The sequence below is a fragment of the Heliangelus exortis genome, chromosome 17 (genome assembly GCF_036169615.1).
Source record: "Heliangelus exortis chromosome 17, bHelExo1.hap1, whole genome shotgun sequence".
In the NCBI taxonomy this organism is placed as follows: domain Eukaryota; kingdom Metazoa; phylum Chordata; class Aves; order Apodiformes; family Trochilidae; genus Heliangelus; species Heliangelus exortis.
In genome coordinates, this window is record NC_092438.1 from 5,626,565 (window position 1) to 5,650,609 (window position 24,045).

Sequence of the window (24,045 nt, forward strand, 5' to 3'; positions counted from 1 at the left end):
AGGTCTTTACATGAACCTCAGGCACTATTTCAAAAACCAAAACCCCACAATTGTATGAGCAAGGATGGTAAAAGTTAAAGTACTGATACTAATGGCCAGGTGAATACAAGATAGCCACTTGCATGAAAATACTGATTATTTTGGTCTTTGAAGGTGCATGCAGTTTCTGGTAGAGTACTGACTGGCTTTCAATTATTATTCTTTATTTGTCTCATTTCCTCTACAGACCTTTCCAACTATTTCAGTGTGTATTAGATCTGGAAGTTAGAGTCAGGTGCTTCCCAGCCCAAGCCTTCAGAACAAAACATGGAACATCACGAGGGTCCGAGGACAAGCAAATACCAGTGGATGTGTGGTTCTGGGGATAAACAATGAAAACCTCTGTGTAATACCTTAATTATTCTAGTGTAAATCAGGTATCTAGACACAAATAAAAGGGCAGAAACCTTACTATAACTACATGCCATGACATATGCAATTACTGCCTCCTGGAGACCACAATGGGTACTCTATGTCAGAAGTCCAGTTTAAAATCAGTTCCTTTAGAATAAAATTATTAGACTTTCAAAGAAAAATTTAACTAATGAGCAGTTTTCTCAAATCTTAAATGCAAGTTATTATTTCCCAATATCCCCTGCTCTCTTTTAGGTCTCATGAATTACATATCTGCTTATCCATTGTTGGTTTGGCAGAAATATCTGTATGAATTGCAATATGGGGAGAGACAGTCAGTATTAATCCTATCAAACAAGTCTTGCCTCTGCAGGGCTCCTTTCAAAAGTTGTTCAAAAGAAGTTCTGAAAGAATAAGTTTGATGGGAGGAAGGTAGCTTCAAAATAGCACAAGTAGCTCTAAGCAGCACTGAAAAAGTAGGGTACAAGGTGCAGTGTGTAACAGAAATTCAGACCACATAGAAATCCATGATAAATGATTCATGTACTGCAGAGCTGATATATGACACAACAGAGCCATTTTAGTAACAGAATGAAGACATATTCTTAGCTGAAAGGAAGAGTATAAGTTTGAGATTTTAACAAAACAATATTTTTATATGATTTTGTTGAGGTTGTCCCCACTAGAAATGTGTGATTACAGAGCTTTTCACTATCCCTTAGACCAAAAAGTTAAACAGCATTAAATTTATTCATGTTAAGATTTCCAAGTCTCTTTTCTATATTCAAAGAGGGGAGAAGTAAAAGCAGTTATATAGAATGATTTAAACTAAACCTGATGCTGGCTCAAGGTGATCTGTGTCACTTCAGCCTTATGGGGTATTTTGCTGAGTGCAGCACATTTATTCCATAACCAGAAATCTAAGATAATATTCAGTTTAAGGAGTTGGTGCACTATCACTTTTCCTTCTGACCCAGTCAAGTCATCCTTAACATCTATTCTAAAGAGTTATAGAATGCTCTGGGCTTGTGCCACTTTTCCTCATGGTAGTCAACCCTACTCAACAGCAGTCACAGATAATACCTAAAGGTGCCAGATAAATACCGGAGAATGAACCAGCCCACTGATCTTTGTTAGACAAAAGTGATCCTTTGGGTTAGCTGTATGGTGAGCAGCCTTTAACAGCTGCTGTGCGAGTGCAAGTCATTTAACTCACTTGCAGAAAAATGAAGTTCTGGCACTGACACCTCTTTCAGATAGAAGAGTAGTGGAGCTCTGTCCCCCTCCTATCTGTCCTGCTTGGTGATACACAGGGAGCCAGTCCATCTACTGCACCAGCTGCATTCAATTCTTCCTCTCTCCACACTCAGGAGTTAGCACTGTGAAATTCTGACTTCCCTAAATCTGTGCAGAAAAAGTCTGTAGGCCTACATCTTCCTCAAAAAATGATTAAGACAGAAAGAAGCTGCTTTTAGAACAACCAGATTATTAAGTTTTATCCTATGACTTGAACAAATGGAAAATAGCAGCTTTATCTTTACCTGCGAACTGAAGCTACTCATTGATTTTTTTCCATCTTGACAGTAAATTTCTCTCCCAGGCACTATATCTCAATGTCCAGTAAGACAATTTTCACATCACTGCAGCCCATTGAAAAAAAAAAAAACCCAACCATCAGATAGGCAATTCAGAAAAGAAGGAATCTGTGCGTATATATCTGTGTGTGTGTGTGTGTGTGTGTGTGTGTGTGTAAGGTGTTAAAGTCAAGTTTCTTAAAGACCCTGGACTCTCTACTATGTCCAAATTCTAGTTGGCATTGCCCACAAAATCGTTACCATACGCTGGATTTTTACCTTGCAGTCAGTGCTTCCAAAGTAAACTTTTTACAGTTCAAGTCCATCAGTGTATTTTACTCTAGAGTGAAAGAAAGGCAGATACACTACTAATTATCAAGAAAGGACAAGGGGCAATTTTAGCAATACCTTAATCTTGCCACTATCTGGAATTAAATTAATCCAGACTTTACAAGTGAACTGATAATACTCTGTAATTCAATTTGCTGCTACATTATATCAGTATATTGTTTGCACTTCTAATTCATGGCCCTGCATCTTCTTGTGCATGCCATGTTTTGTACACAATATCAATGTCTAGTTTACAGAATAGTCCTACATGAGCCACAGAGAAATGGGAAGTAAAGCCAGAAAAACCTATTTGTAATCCTGAGAAAGGAAATCCATTACCCTGCCAATATCCAAAAATATAGTGGTTTGCTGCTGCACAGCATTCTGGCCATGTCTTTGTTTCACATGGCACTGAATTGAGTCTAGGGAAATAAATGATTAATTGTACTGTGAAGAATCTGACAGGCATTTATCATTTGGAGTACACCAACCAGAGAGCAAAGATGCTTCTTACCTGTTTTAGGAACCAGAAGTGGGACTTTGAAAGTTTGAGTTCAAGATTCATTTTGTGTCATAGGCTTCCAGCATACAGAGCAGCAGAAGGAAAGCCTTTTAGTCTTACAAGCTCTGTCTCCTGCATGAATAGCAAGAGGTAATTTCCAACTTCACAGCAGTATTGGGAGGATAAATATTTGGAAATGGTATTTGGCTTCAATGCTAGAGCTCATACAACACTACCAGTAGCTGAGAAGACTAAAGGGCATAAGGTTACTTATGGAACAAGCACGGTCAAAAGTATGTTTGTGGGTCAGCTCCTTTTACATGGGACATTCCTCCTTCCCACTGCCTTTCCCAGCCAGGCTTCTCAGTCACAAACATGCCAGCTGGTCTAGAATGGAGCTGCCAACAGGATGTGTTATTTGAAAACAGCAGGTATTACTTGACGGGATTTAGCAAAACAGGAATGCAGGACATGGTACAGCAATAGGAGTTTATTGTCAGTCCATTTGCAAGAAAAATAAGCCAGAAAATTCTAGTACTTCTGCAGAAAGTAAGAGGAGGAGCAGGAATACTGGAGAAACAAGCCATAGTAAACACTGCCACATTATTACTGACACTATATTAGATTCCAAGACAAGGCAGGGTTTTTATGGTACTTAGAAGTACAAGAGAAGTCCACGTAGTGCTACGAGGGAAGAGATTTTACCATATTAGCTCTTCAGTGACTTTCAGAGGTCTGTCTTTTCTCCTACTGCACATGCTAATGAAGCAATGCTAACTCCTGCTGTCCATACAGGTTTCCTCTCTAGTCAGTATTGTAACTCTATGATGAGGCTTGCAACCTTTTCCCAGTCTAAACCTCAGGTTCTATTTTGCAGCCAGTTGCATCTGTAGCTCTTCATGTCAGTGAAAAGCAGAACAAAAATCAGCATGAAAAGTAGAGACAGCAGTACAATGAATGCAGGTTATAAATTTGTACATTGCTCCTTGCCACATTTGAAATAAAACCCAATAAGACAGTGACAGTACATACAATTGTCTTTCATCTCACTGGGTCCTGAATGCAGACAAGCTGCAAAAACTGTTTTGAGATAAGAAATGAAAAGATTAAATAAAGAAAAAAGAAATGTTTACTGGATAGAATATCCCAGCTTTTACAGATGTGGCAATGAATCTAATAACTATTGTACAGCAAAGCTGATGGTATATGCTCACTGAAGGGCAGTATGCATTTTGAGTTCCAAGCACTATGTTATTTATTCCAGGATGTGTTTTTTGCAGGAAGAAAATGTTGTTCTTTTTTCAAATACTGAAGTACGTGCTTGTTTAAATCAGTGCTCAAAGATCCTCGGCACTTTTTTAGAAGTGTTACCTCATGACAGGTTGTCAAAAAAGGTACCAATTCTCCTTGCACAAATGGATGGTGAAATGCAGGCTCTGTTAAGAGAACACCTTTGGTACTTTTTCAGTTCCTCGGCAGAGGAATATACCTCCAAAATAGATCACTCACTTCCTACACAGAAAGGAGGCATTCTAGTGCAGGTAAAAGATGAATTCAACCCAGTTTAGATGAGACGATGGAAGATCACTCCAAGACTGCATGCTAAATTATTTCAACACCAACTCAGATACACCCCAGTGATTCAGGAGAAACATATGTATTAGCATATTTCTTCCTAAATTAGAATTTAATATCTTTAAAAAAACACATTTAAACCCACGTCAAGAGATGAGCTATAAAGTTGCTGTTTCTCTAGTGAATCAGTTTCATACATTTCCACCCAGAGATTTCAAGTCCAGAACCTGAGCAAAACTTAAAGACATGTGCACTACCAAACCAGGTTTTTTCTCATTGCTTCTGAGAAATTTCAGAGCATATTCAGTTCCAAAAGCCAAAAAAAACTTCACATAAAACAGAAGATAAGGAGCTCAAAAATAAAAAATTTTAAAATATTGCTGGTCACCTTTCTAGTAGAACTATGAAAAGGACCATGAAGGTTTTCTACATTTAGCAACTTCTACTCTTCCCAAACTCAATAAATTCTAAAGCACACCTTACACAGTATCTCCCAATGTTAAGATTGGAATAATATTTCATTAATGGAAGCATATTTACACACTCTGACATACTCAGCCAAGTAGTGCCTACTCAAATTAACAACAATGAAGAGCCAACCATGCAAGTTTAACATAAGAGAGTATTAAGTTTTGTAACAAGCAAACAGGAATTTGGAAAGTAGCCAGACCTCCTAGTTAGACATTTTCCTCCCAGGAACAACAAAAAAACTTAGAGTTAAGCCAGAAAAGTGTTTCGTTTCCTTACCATAGTGTAGGATGTCATTCTCCAGAACTAAATCCATATTTTCCTTCCAGAAAAGGATTACAAATACTTTGGCTTCTCGCAATCTCTCTTAAACTATCACACCTGGACCAGGCTCTCTATCCCCCTTGTTTAGCTTTCCTGATCCTGATTGGCCTTTGCCTCCCCTGGACCACCCAGCAACTGGAGACAAGACTAAACTCATAGTAGTCTCACCTGGTGTTCCTTGGGCCTGAGTTCCCTTTCAGAGTAACAGTGGATGTTTAAACTCAGTGTTCTTTCACAATGGTTGTTTCTTAAAATTCCTGTTCCCTTTGTTCAAATTAGTTGCTATATGTTAGAGTTATATTTATCCAGACTTCTCTGTTTAAACCTTCCTTTCACTCTCCCTCCTCATAATTCCAAGCCCTTTTTCTCTTAGCCTTAAAAACCAAAAATTATAACAAAACATGCATCCTATGCAATAGAAAATGGCATTTTCATAGCCTACCCCAGGCGAAAAACATTGAGTCCAAGAATTCTCAAGTACTTTCCTATAATCAATGTGTTCCTTAAAACTATGTCTTGATTGGCCTGTTTCTACTTTACAATATCTGTTTCTCAAACAGCAGTATCTTTTTGCAAAGTAAAAGTTCTGATAATCCTTTGGATTATTAGCAATGAAACTGCTAAACTAACAGCAGACTGTATTAAAATGGAAAATGAGCCTAGGATGAGAGGTGATTATTGAAGTCTTTCTTGCTCTAGTCCTGCGTGAGAGGGAAGGCACTGCAGGCTGGATCAGTGCTTCTGGGTGGCTAGATCCATGGGCTGAAGCTAAGAAATCAGTGTTTTCCTGAAGAGTGTTCAATAGGGCTGCTGGAAGTTGGACTCCGCTATTTACTATGTTTGGTTACCAAAATTACTGCTGCTGTTTACAGCAGCATATCTATTACTAGTCTCAGATCAACAGAATCTCCTAGATAGATTATTTTTTATTTCAGTTATGAAAATATGCCTTACTACTAATTTTAAAAATCTACATAGAATTAATGAAATACATTCATTTTACCCATGCCTTAGGCTAAAAAAAAAACGTTTCTCTAAAATGGAACCATGAGTGGGAAATAAAGCAAAAATATGCAAGTGGCTAAAGGTACTGAGAAAAATGGCAGAAAGCAATTGCCCACAGAGGCTTTCTGCTTCTGGTTCTGAGGCACCACATATTACTAGAAGACAAAATGGTCTTCAGCAAAACGAACAAGAAACCCTCCACACACAGGAGTCACAGACATAGAGCAAGCAGCAAGGTCTGCAGGAATACCAAAGAAGACAAAGTTAGAAAGCTCATGCTCATTCACAGCAATAGAATTAATAACTACATAAGGGATAACACAATATGAACAAAGGCATCAAACTGCTGCTAGCAGATTTTCCATTAGAGTAAGAGGATGAAATTATATTTCTAAATTATGCTAATCCTTTTCTCCTAGTACTTCGCTAGTTCTTTGTGTTTTGCTTGAATACTCAAAACTCATAAAGGAAGTTAAATAAGGTTTCTTCAACAGAAAAAAAATAGTTAAAAAATTAGGAGACTGGAAGCACAAAAAAGAAACTCATAAAAAACAAACGCCAAACAGATGGAACTCAAGTCTCTCCCTTTAGGGGTGACTGCTATTCTTGAAAGTCCAAACCAAAGATTTTCTATGGTTTCTTTAAAGATGAGGAAAAATGTATATATTTGGGGTGGCAATCAGAATGCTCTCAGCGTTATTTGGGGAGACATTTATAGACTGTGATAGGATTCCAGAAAGACAAAGTATTTTAGTAACATGTCTTTTTATCTGTCATAAAGAATCTTTCAGAAGTGCTGTAAAAAATCCTGCCCATGCAACAGTGTTGTCTCCCTTTTAAAATTTTTGCTTGTTTCAGTGATCAGATTTAATGCATACACATTGAAAAGGAACTGATATAAAGCAGTTACCAAATGATACAGTGATGAAAGTGAGCAGAAAAACTCATTGCACTCACATCTCATTATGGTGAAAATTATGACACCTTATACACAGGCTAATTACTTAATATGGTATAGTTGTTAAAATAAATACTATAAATTACTATTAGAAATTACCATCAGTTCACAGGGATTTATAAAAGCAAGATAAAACTGTGGTGGAAGTTGAAATTAAAACTATATTCTTAGTTTTGCCACTGATGTTATTTTGTATTGTTTCATCTGTGAGGGCACACAAACACATTAAGCATTCTGCTATGAGCAGTCGAATATTTGGCTGCCTCCAAGAGGCCTATCTTTAAATAAAGAAAAACATAATCAGTGTTTTAATTTAGGAAAACATTCAAGTGCATGTGTTATTTTTCCGCAGTCACAAAAATTCTCAGCTTCTGATTAAATTTGATTTAAATGGGACAGATTCTTATATTTAAAGTTAGCAGCATGACCAAGACTGTCCCAAAAGATTTCTTTTCTTTAATCACTCTCTGTTGCATCAGCCCATGTTTTTTCCTGATCTAATACCCAAGAACATGACCAAGTGTCTAACTTTTCTCAGCTTTGGAGAGAGAAGAAAGGCACAGGGCTCAGTTCTCTGAGCAAGCAGCATCACCAGCTGTACACTAAATCCTCTTTCTGGAGGCAGAATCCTCTTGCAAGCAGACTTAACCTCCAAATTAGGCACCACATACCAACATTCAAAGACCAGGGTTAAAGATGAGCTTTCCTTGTGTCTAAGGAGGATCAGGCAGCTTGGGACAGACTAGGAAAGCCTCTGTGATGAATGCAGAGATGCCAGTAGGAAGCTTTAAGCACACCAAGAGCCAGCAAAGCAGCAGAGATGCTCCTGCCTGCTCAAATCTCATCCCTGGGGGCACTCTCCTGGATGGATGCTGACTAAGAATTACTGAAAAACCTTCATCAGGAATATTTTCCTAAAAACAGCAGAGAAATGCACAGCTATAGTGTCTGGTACCCAAAGTACCTGGCCAAGAAGTTGCAGATAGGGGTTTCAGGGCTTACATAGCCTGAGGGAATCCAAATCTCCTTCTGACAAAATTTAGAAACCAGGGAACTAAGAGCCTGCTGAAAGGTAGAAGTAGCCCTGAAGTTTCCTTTGCAGGGAACAGTGGAGGCCTGAGCATAATTTCTGGTCCTTTGATTACTGTTTTAGTCTAGCTTGACTTCATATAAAAAAGAATAAATCTTGAGATCTTAGACCTGAAACACACGGTGTGATTCTTCCAATACTGTTCAAAAGATATTAAAGTCAGTCTTCTGCCAATACAACCTTGCACTTTTTAGCATGGCATGACATATTTCAATAGCTATACAATATCCTCTTCCCTGATAAAATGTGCTGCTGACTTTCTAATCAGCGGAATACTGAACCCATCCATCAGACTTGTAATGAGTAATAGGCTCAGACGTTGAAATGCTCTGATGCAGAATAGGCAGGAAACTTGTACTAAATTCTTTTCCTGGCATAACTCTTCTAAACAAGTTTCCACTCTTAAAACACCTTTTTGGGCAATCTGGGCTAGTGTTTCACCACCCTCATAATAAAGAATTTCTTCCTTGTATCAAGTCTAAATGTACCTTTATCTGATTTTCTGTCACAGCATCAGTGACCTCAAAGAGCCTGCTGAGTGATTACCTGGGCATGGGTACAGTTCAGACCTTAATCCACTCTTTCTCTTCTTTGATATTCAACAGCCTGCTGTTCCTTGTTAGAGATTTTATGCACACTATTTAACAATTGAAAACACAGTCAACCAAAAAATCATTTGTTTGGATTTAATATTCTACACTTTGCTAAAGTGCATTGTGCTGAATGAGAGTGACTGAAGACAACTATTTAAAGTCTTGGAAACAGAGTATGGACAAGGGCAGTGGCATACAAACTGCATTTTTATAATACTTTCTGCTCCTTTTCATGCCAAAGCCCCAGGAACATTAACATTTTCTGTCCAGTCCTTGAGTTACACAACAGTAAAATCTGTTGCCTTTGTGGCTGTTCAAGGATTTCTAATCTAAGTCAGACACATTGAATGTGGCATCAGGATGTCTTAATTTTTCCTGTCAACTTCTGGTGCACCAGATGCATCAGCATTTTAACATTCCTGCTCAGATGTATTGTTTAACATGGAGGGATGAGCCAGAGTCTGAGCTCAGTATTTCCTATGACAAGAAGCCAAACTGCAAGGTCTGAAACTGCTAAATATGAACAATGAAATAGATAGATCCATCAATAGACCCATCTGAGCCTCTGAAGAGAATAAAAACAGCATTTAAAAAAATCCTGCAAACTATAAAACCTGAATTCTAAAATCCTATATTTTTGCCCCTTGTCACTTATTTTTAAACTTAAGACTTTAAGAAGATCTAAGATTTAAGATCTAAGAAAGCGAACTGCATATAGCAACCAGTCATTAATTTCAGCCAAATATTACAGATCTTACTTTAACAGAACAAATACTTAAATAAATACTTTAAAAAATGAGAAGTCAAAACACAAACAAAAAGTTTGCAAATATCACTATATTATTTATATTTTACTTTAGAGCAAGACAAATAAATTAATCTATCAAAATCAGAGGAGAAAGAAATTTCAGGTTCTATAATTCAGTGAGTTTCAAAAATAGAACTGAATTGCATGTAGCTGTGCTCTAATCTATGTGCTTCTATGGACAAATACAATTACTGCATCTTGTATGTTAGCAGTTACATTGCCAATACAACTACAAATGCTTGTAATTTTTCATTTTTGCCATCAGACTCATGAATTAGGATGGCACAACACCTTGTGATCAACCAGTCAGACATCTGTGAAAAAAATGCAGGGGACTTCCATTACTTCATTCATCCTTGAACTGAAGGGTTCCAATAGAAAAATAAGCACTTCTGAAGATGTTTTAACCTGCTTATTGTATATTTTCTCTTTTGTCTTTCTTGACTTTTTAAACCCAAGAGACATATGCATTCAGGGTCCCATCTGGTGTCACCTTTCCTGTTGTATCAGCTAAATTTGTAATCTTATAAAAAAAAAAATCTTTCAATAAACTGCACTTTTCACAGAACTGTAATTATTGCTATTAATTTAAAAACTTGGCAAATCAGTCTTCTCAAAGACTTAAAGGATTTTCAAGTTTTAAAGTTCCTTTTTCTTGTTAAAAATTGGTTTAATCACCTCTATTATGATACATCTAATTTTCATTTCTTGACCTTAAAAATGCTGGCTTTCTCCAAAACATAATTTGTTACACCCACACAACAGGTGGGTTGAAAGGCTTGAATTTTCTGTTTACAAACTGTCTCTGAACAAACCGTGCACTTTTCAAAATGTATTTGTGTGGTTGAATACAATTCAAACACATCACAAAATTAGAAGAACTTGTCAAAATTTTATCATATTGCTTTCAAATAAATGTGGGCTTTTTTCTTATAAGGGCTAATCCAAATTAGGCTGAAGCTATGAGAAAGGTATTGACTCTCCTGAGTTTTGCATCAGACTGTATTTATTCAGCATACAGAGCTGGCTAAATCACAAATATATTCAGTGAATTATTCACTTGTAAAATTTAAAGACTAGACTAATTGAGATATAATATTGCCAATTATTCCTTCAGCTCTAAATCATGCTCACTTGTATATGAAACAGAAAACCAAAGAAGCCCTGAACAAAAACTATGGGGTTTGTTCTCTGGATAGCTGTGATCTCATGCTTGGAAAAATAAGATATAGGAAGAGAATGAAGTTTTTTAGGTTTGCTGCCATGAAATACATCTCACTGAGGACTTCCTTGTCATTTCCTAGTTGTGCAGAGTAACAGAGCAGCCAGTTGGTGGGAACAGCTGCTTAGACATCATTTCAGAGGGCTCAGGTACTACCTGTTTGGAAAGACAACATTTCTAGCAGTCAGAGACAGCTCCCTACCCCAGACAGGAGAGTTCATGTTGCCTTTACAAGGATGGCTAAGAGCTGGGATGTAAGCAAAAGCATACAGGATGCTCTCCAAGCTCTCAGCAGCTTTTCTGTTCTCATCTTGTGAAAAGATTTTCCCAGTGTCCTCCTGCAACACTACAGCAGGCTGAAAAAGGGACCAAACCCATTGGGAACTACTGTGCACTCTCAAGCTTTTGACAATAGTTTACCCCACACAAAACTGCCTGGGTGGGACTCTACTATTTATACCTGCAATGGTCCACTGCACAGGACCAAGGGCTTTTCACTGTTGCTGTGAAGAGCCAATGTTCTATGTGAAGTGTCACAGAGGAAAACTGACACTGGATATAATTTCTCACAGATACTGCAATTCTCTGTCCTCCATACCCTGCCAACATATTTTCAACCAAGTGCATTTTACTGAAAACTTGGCATAGGGCTTCCATCAATTATTTTCAATTCACTGAATAGGTAGATCAGTAAGGAAAAAGATACAATACATATGGGCAAATCAGTGAGCCAATCACTTGGCAGATGCCTTGCCTCAGAATTAAGGAATGTTAACCTTTCACGGCAAACAGTTTAAGGAAAAAAGAAGTTTAATAACAATGCTTCACTCGTTGAAATATCACAATGAATATATCACATGGGAAGGACTTCCTCACAAATAGAGACACTCTCAGCACAGTGAAGTGAAAAGCTTTTAATGAATAGAAGAGTATCTGGTCACTGCAAATATAGACAAAGGAAATAGGTGTTTCCACATTAGAGTGTATAGGTAAACTGCAAGTCGTTGTTTCTCCAATACTGCAAAGGAAATCAGATGGTGATGTAGCAGGGATGACAAGAAAAGCCTGGAAGAGACACCTGAACTCCTCATCTTTAAACATCCTGGATATGCCTGGCCTCTGCCTGCCCACAGGACAGACTTGCTCTGAGGGAAACTGACAGGGAAGATCACCAGACTTTTGAATCTGACAATGCTACAAGCGAGCAAATAATACCTCTAACACCCATGGTCATTCAAGATAAAATCCTTTCCACTCCTTAAACCCTGTTGTGTTCCTGATAGGTAATGAAATACCTTCCTCTCATGCTCAGTTTGCTCCATTCACAGCCAAAGTGTGTACTGACACATTAAAAATGTTTATGGGAAAACCCCAGCTCTGCTGTTAGTCATTAGGATGCCCACATTTGCAGATTGATCTGCTTGCTCTTAGCACTGTACAGCTCATGCCATGGCAATATTTTACTCAGTGTTGTAGTCATAACACTGCTGTTACAGCCACGTTCTAACTTTGACATGGGAAAGCAAGGTTGTTGAGAGGAGTCTTATATCAAACCAGTTGTACATAGACTGTTACACATTCACCTCGAAGTCATTCTAAACTGAACACTGCATCCTCTTGCATTTGTTTTAGTCTTCCTGGAACCTGACTGAAAATTTGCTTTTAAGAAATATTAAGCAGCCTTCACCTTCTTTTAATCATACACTGGCATTTTAGGTACACTGCTTTTTAGCTGATCTACATTCAACGATAAAAGAAGATACTATCCCAAAATATTTTACAAAACAAAGGTCACAGTAACTAAAGTTTATATAAAAATAGCTTGAAGAAACAAAATAAACTGTAAGATATTGCTCTGCAGAGAGGCTTTCAAAGGTATTTCAGTGCATACTAGTGGATTTTTACAAACTTTACCATTCCCTTTTTCAGAGAGAGTGTTGCAGAAGATTTTGAGATCATGTTGAATAGAAACTGAAGTGCATCTCTCTATATAAATACTTTGGCAATTCTGAAAGCCAAATCATTTTTTCATCAGTCCATTTCTTTTTATTTCTATTTCTTTACATATTTACTTACAGTATTTTATATGGTTTTCTGCACTAATATAGGGGGGTTAGATTCTCCATCACATAAAGGATCTTTTATAACATTTCCATGATGTCAGATAGAATCAATGGATGTAATCAACCTTTTGAAGAGGCTTCCCTGGCTGGTTTAAATCTCTATAAAGCAAGATACATGCCCCAATCTAACTGCAGTACAAGGGGAACTTTGGATGTGATTGAAATCATCTGACTATGGATGCCAGAAGAGTTTTGTTATATAACGCATGTGAGCACAGTGGCTTTCTTATCACAAGACCCAAGAGGAATAAATCACACAGTGAAGGACAGAGTTACCTTCCCTTCTGCCTCCTAATAAATCCCCCTTGGATGGGTTACTTTCCATGGACCATCCACAAGAAAAAATGAAACTGTCCGGAGTACAAGAAACAAGGATCTGATGCCAAGTTCTCTCCTATTTCATCCCTCACCCCCATCACTTTCTGAATGTTATTTCCCAGTGAAAGCAGAGAGTAACTCCACCCCATGCCTCGAGGTAACTTCATGTGCAATAACACAAGTCATTTCTACACAACCTAACAGGGTGCAGCCAGTTGGATGCCTAATTTGGAAAACTGTGGGGTGCCATTTGCCATGCAGTCATGTGCCTACATGTGCCTACAGTCTGCAGAAAAGCTTTAACTCCCCAGCAGTGAGGAAGCCATTTCTAATCTCTTCTTGACCTGGGAGCACCATATTATTGAGCGAACTCTGCAATTCAGTAACAACCACTATAATGATACCAAACCTTACAAGGTACCTATAGGATTCACATCACTCCTCAATATGTGAACAGAGCTTAAACGTGTTAAAATTTCATTATTACTGTGCACACAGGGCATACACACTTTGACCACCATGTACCTTCTAAGAGAGGGTGCAATGTAAAATATATAACCAGCAGAATCCACATGTTAAGCAAGGTTTTCCAAACTTGCAACATCTAATCAGTATAATCTAGGTGGGCTTCACATATTTCCATTTAGAAGCCTGCTTCAATATTTTGCTGATTAAGAATATATGTGAAAGAGAAGGAAGATTCCTCTAATTCAGTTTTCTCATTTGATATGTGAAATACAGTACAACAAATATAACGTTTTTAAAAAGCTTTCCAGTAGTTCTCACAAACATTTCTGTATGTAGCACTGACCACCTCACATCATGACTGTCTTCCACATTACAAGTTCTTGAGTATTTTGAAGTGAACACAAAAGATCTTTGTGTAAAAAGCTGGGAGAGTAAATGGCAACACAACTCCTTAAGCCTTTAGGATGCTCAGCAAACTAAAGAGTGAAGAAAGTTGGCTAGCTGTAGCATGAATCAGATGTTAGTACTGAACTAAAACTGATGTTCTTCACTGGAGGCTGGACAACAGATAGTGACAGGAAGGAGAGAAAAAGCAAGGCATATTTCAAAGACAGCCTCTACTGTCAGAAATCCAGAGGCTTCCTTCAGAGGCAGTGGAATCTGTAAGAGCAAAGGTGGGTCAGTGATGTATGAAGGACAAAGGGGTTGGCAGGGGCTTCATTTCTATTCTCACGCAAGGCTGTGAACTTTTAGAACTATTTTTTTCCTTACAAGGTGACTTTCTGCTAAAATTATATTATATTCTCCCTCTATGACCCTAGCACAAAAATACAAACACCCAATCAGATTTACATACATTAGGGGAGATGGGACTGCTTCGCCCCTTCAGGTGCAATAGTTTCCATACAACTAAACTATTCTTCCCAATCTGTTACCAACAAAAGGAATATTTAGAGTTCAATTCTTTGATTTTAACTTGTCTAGAACAATTGCATTCCTGTATTCCACAGCAGTGAGGACATAAGATATGTTAGGTAGTGGAAACTGGGATGAAAAAACTGCAGAATAGGTTTTGCCATACTGAATGTTGCCCTCTGGTCTGGTTTCTGGCAAGCTGTAATAATGTAACCTGACTCTCAACTATCCTGACCTGTGGCTGTTGTCACATACTTTTCCAAATCATCCAGAAGATGCTGAATGAACTCGGCATAACTTATTTTTGTTATGCAACCATGTGAAGAATACAACTCAGTATTATGGACTGGGTGGCCCAGAATAACTCTGTGCAGAAATGACTCAGTATCCAGGGAAAACTTTCAAGCTTGCAAAGACATGACATTTTCCTGGAAAGCAACTGTTAAACTGACTAATGCAAATTTTTTTTTTTTTTTTTTTTTTTTTTTTTTCAGTCTATCCATACAGGTTTTGAAGCTCTGAATATTCATCAGGACTGAAAACAATGTGAGGTGGAGACTATAAAAAAAAGTCAAAGCAAGTAGGAACTCAGTCTGAACAATACTCTCTATGTAATATTTCAGGGAAATGTAGCAAAGACTGAAACTTGGCCACTGAGTGAGCTACTTCTTCAAGCACAGTACTTAGGCAGGTTGGATAAGCCACACACTGCTGACAGGCTTTGGGTCCCAAGTGCTTCTGGCCCAAACTCATGAAAGCAGCTCTAGGGACATGAGGAGTTATGTCCCTGCCACAAACCTGGCAGGACCAAAGCTCCCCTCTCTCTTGTCCCACCATTCCAGCTGTAAAGCCTCTTGATGCCGCACACAGAGATCTACTTATAGTGAACTGAAACCAGGTAAAAGTGGAAACTAAGTGTAAGTAAATATTAGGAAGTTGCTTTAGCATGGGAAGTCTAAAACATACAATGTTTCCACCCAGTATTAACGACTACTATATTGACTACCCAGGAGAGTGAAAGAATGTATCATCCTCACCCTGAACTCACCTAGAATTTGTTCCTAGGATGCTAAACATCATTGAATGTGACAGAGAAAACTCAAACTTGCAAAAACATTGACTTATAAACTCATTGCTTTAGTTCAGACTACTTCACACTATTCCAGTCTCCTGTGTTAAGTATCTACTCAGTTTCCATACTCAAGCTACATCATAGGAATGCTATGCGGTTTACTTAAGAAACTTTGTTGTAAAGCTTAGCATAATACAGTATTACCTGAGTGTGCTCCAGGATCACAGATACCCTGTAGGAAGGCACACAAATTGCATTTTGTTGGAAAAATGCATCTTGTTCGAAAAAGCATCTCACCTTTTAACAAGGAGGTCAGTAGAGAACTGAGATCCTCCACTCTGTTTGGCATGGAGGTAATGTTGGGCAAACTCTTTTCCCTCTATTTATCTCAATGTTTGCATTCCTGAGAAAGTTAACAAAACCAAAATCACAGAGAAACAGCAAGAATTACTAAGATTTGTGGTGTGCCTTGAAACATTAAAATAACAATAATAATAAATAAATCATTTTTTAAGTCCTGACTACCAATACTCATCATGAGAAAACTACCATATATCATTGTGTAAAGCCATAAAGCCATAGAGTTGCCACATAAAATATGTAATGTAATAGATGAGCATGAATGTTAACTACTTAGTCTAGCAAGAGAAATTCTTTTCTCTCTGACATAGTCTCCATCAAAGTCTGAATGCTGTACTTTGTTTTCTCCAGAGCAATGGTGACATTTTAGATCATCTGTGCTATAAATGGAATACTGTGATCTGCTGAACATTTACTACCTGGAACCATTTCCTGATTCCCGAGTCATTAACTTTCTTGGATGACATTGCCACGTCTGTAACAAAAAGATGTAATGTGGCACTAATTTATGAGGCTACTTTAGTGCTGATATTTTAAAGTATTCAGGTGTGAATAGCAAAGACTCTCTGGTATTTAAAATATCTTTGGCAATATTAGCTCACTGTGGATGACATTTGAAAGCATTTTGACACTTTGAGCATCACAGATAGAACACTGCTGGCCACTGCAGAAGCTTTCCCAAGACCAATACTTTCTTCCTAGTGATGTGAGAGGAGTTCATGTGAACAAGAACTTGTCAGGGTTGCTAGTTCTCAGATTAGTGCTTTGGAAAAAAATAGAGTTCCTTTAGAAAGTGAAACCTCTGACTTTAGATTTGTCTTTTAACACTAGCAGTACTTTCACAATGCAGAAAATGAATCCATGGTCTGTGGGTCCTATTGTAAGACTCATTATTGCCATCTAGTGTGACTTCGAGTATAATATAAACCACAAAATTGTACCCACCCAGTCTACTTTGAGCCAAATAACCTCCACTCAAAGTAGGTCATGTCTTTTGGAAACGTTTGCAGATTCAGCTCCAGAAATACACGCTGGCTGTGGTTTCTCTGACTTCTACGTCAAGTTCCTATATTGGTTGAGTATCCAAATTATTGTCCTACTTCTGATTTCACCACTTACCTTCTTGATGCTGATTGATCTATGTCTTATAATAACTTGAGAGAAAATCAAAGTACCTATCCCTATTTAACAGAAAACTGAGATAATCACATACTCCCAAAAATCAGGAAGAACCTCTAGTGGTTAGGATTTAACCTGGCATTAAGGAAAGTGCTGCCCAAAGACACCACACATGCTACTGCTTTATTGTCCAGTAGAAAAACAAATTCTAGTATGCTGATATTACAACTATGGCTATTAAATTATTAAAGTATAAACAAGCTTCATGTAAGGCTATCAAAACACTCACGCAGAGATTTATTTCAAGTTCAGATCTGTTGTTGAGTGTCATCCATGTAGGCTGACAATCAATAAACACAAAAACAAGAAACCAAAATGTCTCTTGGGTAACACCTCATTACCTCAGTGCTCACCCCTCTGGCTGGGGGGCAGAACAGTGCTCTCCTAACTAATTCCCTTCTTTCAAAATATAGAATGTAAATGAGTTTGCCTGCAGATAATTATGTTTCCCTTATTAGCAGCACCGGAATAGCTTGAAACCCAGCCTGGGAATTTAACTCCTGGAGACTTGGCTTGGCAGGATCTCCTTTTAATACAGCCTGCTCAGCACAGAGTGTGAAATGGCTTCAGAGTCCTCTCCAGGGGCTCTGATGGGTCTGCATGCTTCATCACAGGCTATTACACACTCAGGTTCACTGAGCTGAAAATCTGTGAGCAAGATATATAACTTCAAAACATCCATGAAGCTCCTCAATCTGTCTTGAATTATTAGCCTGTGATTTTTAATGCATTTACTGACAGAAAATACGGATTTGGTATGAAATCCTCTTCTTTTGGGTTGTTTCTATGGCTTCCCAGGAACCTTCAGAGGAGAGGCTGAACCAGAGGCTTTCACTTTCATTTTTAAGATACAATTTTATGGTGTAAATTAACTGACCAGCTTGAATTGCACCGGAAGTAGTGCAAGACAGACGAGAGCAAGTTCCCTGGCTAGGAGAAGATCCTTCACACTTCACAAAACTGGCCTCATTTATAGTTACCAGGACTTGTAATAGTTTTTGTTGGGGTTATCATCAAGAATAAACTACAGGTCCTTCACTCAATTACCTGATTACCTTTTTTGTGTCTTCTAAGAACTGGAGGCCTAAACACCTTGGCACATTTATTCATGGAGAGAAAAGGCATTGCCACGTGGGATGCGGCATCCCTGGAGCTGTTTATCTGTCTGCATTGGACATATCAGCAAGGAGAATCCTGGCCCATCATGTCAGGGAAATTGTTGAAGTCATATGGGATAAATGTGGGCCCAGATTTTCCAAAGTGGCTGAGTCTCACAGGAAGATAATATTTAAGGAGACATATTGTTTTTAATAGGACTTACAGCATGTTTTCTCACAATTTTTTTTCAGTAATAATGGTGTCTTTGCAGTAATTGACATTTAATTTAAATGTAGATTGTGGACAGAAGTCCATTTTTAAAGTTATAAATGTTTGAATATTGGTTTTAAATAATTTCAGGATATGTTTCTATTCTTTCATGAAATATATGTTAAAATTCATTACCTTTAAGATCAATTGAATAGTTTAGACACTTAAAAATAGAAGGGGGGGCATTATATTGAAACCATCCAGATTTTCTTTCCTCTCACAAAGCCAGCTTTGTGGAAAAAAAGGAAGAAAAAAGGAAAAAACCACCACAATTCATTTCTAGGACCAGTGCAAATCTTGGCTTTGGAACACAAAGTTATAATATTGTGGAATTTCCTAAAAGCCAGACAAGAAAGTGCTGCCAAAATCTCCGCCTCTTTTGAAAACACAGTTCATGCAGTTCAATAGATTTTCATCAATTTGATCAGATTCCATTGTCACCTAATTAATGCTACTAGAAATTTGTGTGCCTGCAACAGCAAATTTGCTGAAGACTGATGCTTCTTCTAGCTAATTATAACACAAAGACAATTCAGTTTATTATTATGTTCATTGAGGCAATAAATCTACAGTGACCTTAACCATGATTTTTTTGTCAGTTCAAAAACATAATCTTCATTCTTGGTTAGCTGGATGATTTAGTGTGTTCTTCAACTGCCCAGCAACAGATTATTTCATTTATGCTTTCCTTTTATTCATCCAACATTGCTGATCCAGGTAATATAGAATTAGGTTCACAGCTATTATCTATCTCTGGTTAATCTTTCCTAATTGTCTACATATTAAATTAAGGCTATTATGCTGAATTGCATTTAATACACTAGCATCATTAGGTGCATCAGACAACATACAAAAAAAAAAAATAAAATAAAAGACCCTGACTGACACACAAGCTATTTCAGATTCCAATTCACAAAAAATAACTTTGACAGATGGATACCTTAGAAAATGGATTAGACAGATGTAGACAATGGCCCCTTACTTCTGTGTTCTGTGGTCTCTTCTGTTGGTTTCCACAAGATACTGAGAATACTTTAAAAAAAATTTACTACTTTGCAATAGGAAGAATGCTATAAATGACAGAAGTTGCCATAAAAAGAAGTTTGCATACAGAGACTGCTGGTGTATTTTGTCTTTCACTACTCACCTAAATTATGTTTTGTTCTATTTGATCAATGTTCATTGTTAAAATCTGTTTTCCTCCAAAGGATGCTTTTCCTATGCCTTGTTTTCACCGACAGATTGAAGAAATGAAACCCTACCAAGGAAGAAAGAAAGTGAATTAATAGGTTTAGTTCAAGACTAGATTGGTCCAAGTCTTCTATTTCTGTATCACTGCTTTACAGTCACAGATGACATCAGAAACACTGAACTGCAATGTTACAGGTTTACAGAATCCCAGAATGACTGAGGTTGGAAGAGACCTCTGGAGGTCATCATGTCCAATCCACCTCAGGCATGGTCACTTTAAGCAGGCTGCCCAGGACCATATCCAGACAGGTTTAGATTGTCTCCAAAGATGGCCAACCTATGCCAGGGATCAGTCACTCTCACAGTAGTAAAGTGTTTTCTGATGCCCAGAGGGAACTTCCTGTGTTTCAATTTGTGCTCATTGTTTCTTGTCCTGTCACTGAACACCAATAAAAAATGATCCTGGCTCCATCTTGTTTACAATCTCCCTTGAGATATTTGTACATGTTTATGAGATCCCACTAAGCCTTCTCTTCTCCATGCTGAACATTCCCAGCTCTCTCAGCCTTTACACATATGTAAGGTATCCAGTCCCATAATCCAGTCCCTTAATCGTCTCAAAAGTCCTTTGCTCTCCAGGAGCTCTGTATCTCTCAACGCTGAATTAATTTTCTTTTTTTTCTGGCAATCAGAGAACACAAGCAAAATAGGCAATTGTGGTATCAAGAGTATAAACAAATTTTAAAAAATCAAAAATAGACAAAGAGGAAATACACACCAAGTTGAAGCAAAGAGGTCAAGTGAGATTATGATATTTTATTCTACCTCATCAAGAAATTTAGCAGCAAGCAGAGTGTCCTCCAGCGCCTGCTATGGTGTGACTATTGGAAGGTGACATTTTCCTTTTCTTGTGACTGGGTATGTGCCCTGGGAAATGTATAAATATCACCAAAGTATGCATAAGAGAGGAGTTAATTAGTTTAACTTCCTGTTGGGAATATATTAGCAGTGTAATAAGACGCTCAAATACTCTCTTTATGATTGTCCCTGCCAAAATAGTCATTGGGAAGCTTTTTTGTATTACAAAAGTTTCATCCTCCATATGGAGATCCAGATGCTGACTATGATCTTTGTGTGTCAGAGGTCACTGTAAACACTCAGCCTCTACCTCTCTGTTAGCTGCACCTCTGAGACTGGCACTGGAAGGGTCCTGTGTCAGGATCGATATCTATAGACAACTTTCTCCTAAACTCCTCCATTAAGCCAAAGGAAGTAATTTTGCTGTATCATTACACACTGAGTTGAGAGGAAGCAAGTACTGTATATTTTTTTTTATTGCCACTCAGTGCATTTTTTTTTAAATGCTTTTGTGGCCAACTTCAAATGCAATTTGTCCTACTCAGTCATTGCCCAAAGTGGACAACATAATTAATTCTCTATCCTTATGTACTTGTGACTTAAAATTACTTTTACCTGAACACTCTTATCCTTGTCCTCCCCTTGATTAATCCTGAACCATGTAAGCATGAACTTTATTAATGGTGCTCTCTGTCTGCCAGTTGGAATGCCACTTTGGAATTTAATCTCACAAAAAAAGCATAGTATGTTCATTTCTCAACTGCTCTAAAATTTTTATCTGTTTTCCTTTTGAAATACTTTTTAAAATAGATTTCAGATAGCTGGGACAACCAGTATAATGCTTCCTTATGAATAGCATTCTAAAATTATTCATAAAATACCTTCCTGCTTAAATACTAAATATCAGTGATGTCAAATTATGCTCTCTATAGTAAATACTTAAATTAGCTTCCAGTTTCTTTATAACTGTCTAGAGAAGAAAAATCTTCTCAAAAAGCACCACTAACCTTAGGGTCATCATTTAAGAGGACACTGTCTCCTAGGCTATTTATACTTTTATTTGTATCTGATGGAAATCTGTGGGTAGGACACACAGTCTAATTTCTATTTCCCTGCTTTCTGAAGCATTATTAACTAAATTTAGGTGATTCTTTCTTTCTCTCTAAGAAATGCATTGTATAAACAACATAGAAACTAAGACTTTGAGCAGCACAGTCAGTGGCTTGTTAATTTTGATGTCTTTTTGAATTTTTCACATTTCTGTAACATTATCTTGGCTGATTTAGCCACCTCATTAGTTATTGTTTGCATTAAACAATTATAAAAACTCTGGAAGATGTTAAGACAAATGTCTGTGAAAATAAAGATTTCAAATTTCAAAATAGGATAAAATTTAATACAAAGCCCCCTGTCACTGCACATCCTGAAGTCCCCATATTATTTTGTTGATTAATTTATAAGATTATGTATTAACCATATTTGTGCAAGGTCTTTCTACTGGAAAATGAATTAACTTGACATATAAGTTGCTCCCATTTTGCAGTTTTGCTAAAAGATTAAGTCTTTTTGCCAAAAAAAGCAAGCATTTAAAAAAAGCCAAAAGATAAGAAAACCAAAAATACCCAGCGTGGGGAAGAGAGATTCTCTGCTTTCCAGCACCCACCAATTGCAGGTGATTTGCCTGGGAACCAGGATCTTCAAGCAAGTCCACGTCTCAGGATGAAAATTTTTTTCAAAGTGACCACCAGATTGAAAATCTTTTCCTTAATTTTTTCACAATGAAGGAAACAGTAGGATTAATTTCTGGTCATCTGGCCACTGTTTTGCTGTAATAGAAAATCAGACCTAGTGCCCTAAGTGAAGGGAAAAACCTGAACAGCAGTCTGTGTGTTCTGTTCTGTGGTTACATCACCAAAACAATTCCTTGTGCTAAGAAATTTGTCAGAATAATGGTACTGACCTATAAATGCAACTCATTTTCCTGCTGATCCAAGAAGGGGTATAACAATACATTATATTAAATCCTCTGTGTTTGCACTAATAAGATTTTACCACTTTCATAACACTGTTACAGCATAATACTAAAGCCATGCCCTAGATAACCATCTCCTAGCATGAATTCCATGCCTGATTTGGAAGAACTAAAGTATTTCTACATATTGTTTATTTTGAATGAAGGAGTTTAAGCTATTGAAGTTCTTCATAAATTTTAAGTATTTGCTATTTATCTAATAGGTTTCAATTACTTTAACTTGCCAGAATGACTTTCCCATTACACTCAGACCATCCATTGCTAATAAGTAGACAGGCTGTCAAACTGCATATTGACTGTCCCCTGTCACTGTCATTTCTCTGGCTTTTATGTATGCTCTATTTCTTCCCAAGTACTGTTTTATTCTGAGACATTGATATAATAAATATCTTTTCAAATCAATTCAAGTCCTGCTCAGGTAGATAAATATATTAATCTATAAAAGTGATGCACTTTAATCTGAAGACTTAATCCTTTCTTATTGGTTATTAACCAATAACATGTTATTGATCCTTTTTCATTCTGCAAAGATTTAAATGACAAAGAATTGTTGGGACAGCCAACTTGACCATCTAGCACCACCTTGAGGTTAAAAAGATCCTGACATTCTAAAATAAATGGATGTTGCTTGATTAGGAGCTCACCAGAAGCTCTAGAGCAATGCAGTTACCTATTCTAGTGACACATACACACAAAACACCAAAAAAAAAAAAAAAAAAAAAAAAAAGTTATTCATCAGTTATAAGACAAACATCCTAGAAATTTCTTTTTTTTCCTTCCTTGCATCTGCTTTAAGACATTTTTCTTCATTCTGTTGGCAATATAAACTTAAACTTGTATTGCTGAGGAAGAGTGGGATACTACAGATCTTTGTTTTGTAACTGTGTTGGACACCTACTCAGAAGTGAGCTAAGGGAAGTTCTAAGCATTAGATCTTTATGCAATGGTTCTTCCAAAAATATTTTCCATTTTCATTGGGATTTATTCTAAATTTTGCTTCTGTACAAATCCATACGTTTACAAAGTATGCCTTATTCTAAGTGATACTGGGCCACTCAGATACAATCATAATTTTAAACTAATTTATTCCTAAGTAAAAATATCTGGATATGATGGGATATGTTATTTTGAAGTTTTGAAAAATAAATCAAATACCAGTTAAAGCTATAGAGTTGTAAGGTTGTAAGGCTCACCCTATGTTTGAAGCTGATCACAACACAGGAATGAACATGGTACAAATACTCCTTGAAATGAAAAGGGGCTGAAGGCTGGGATCTTTTCAAGGAAGCCAGGCAATAGTAAGAAAACTGTGCTGTGTT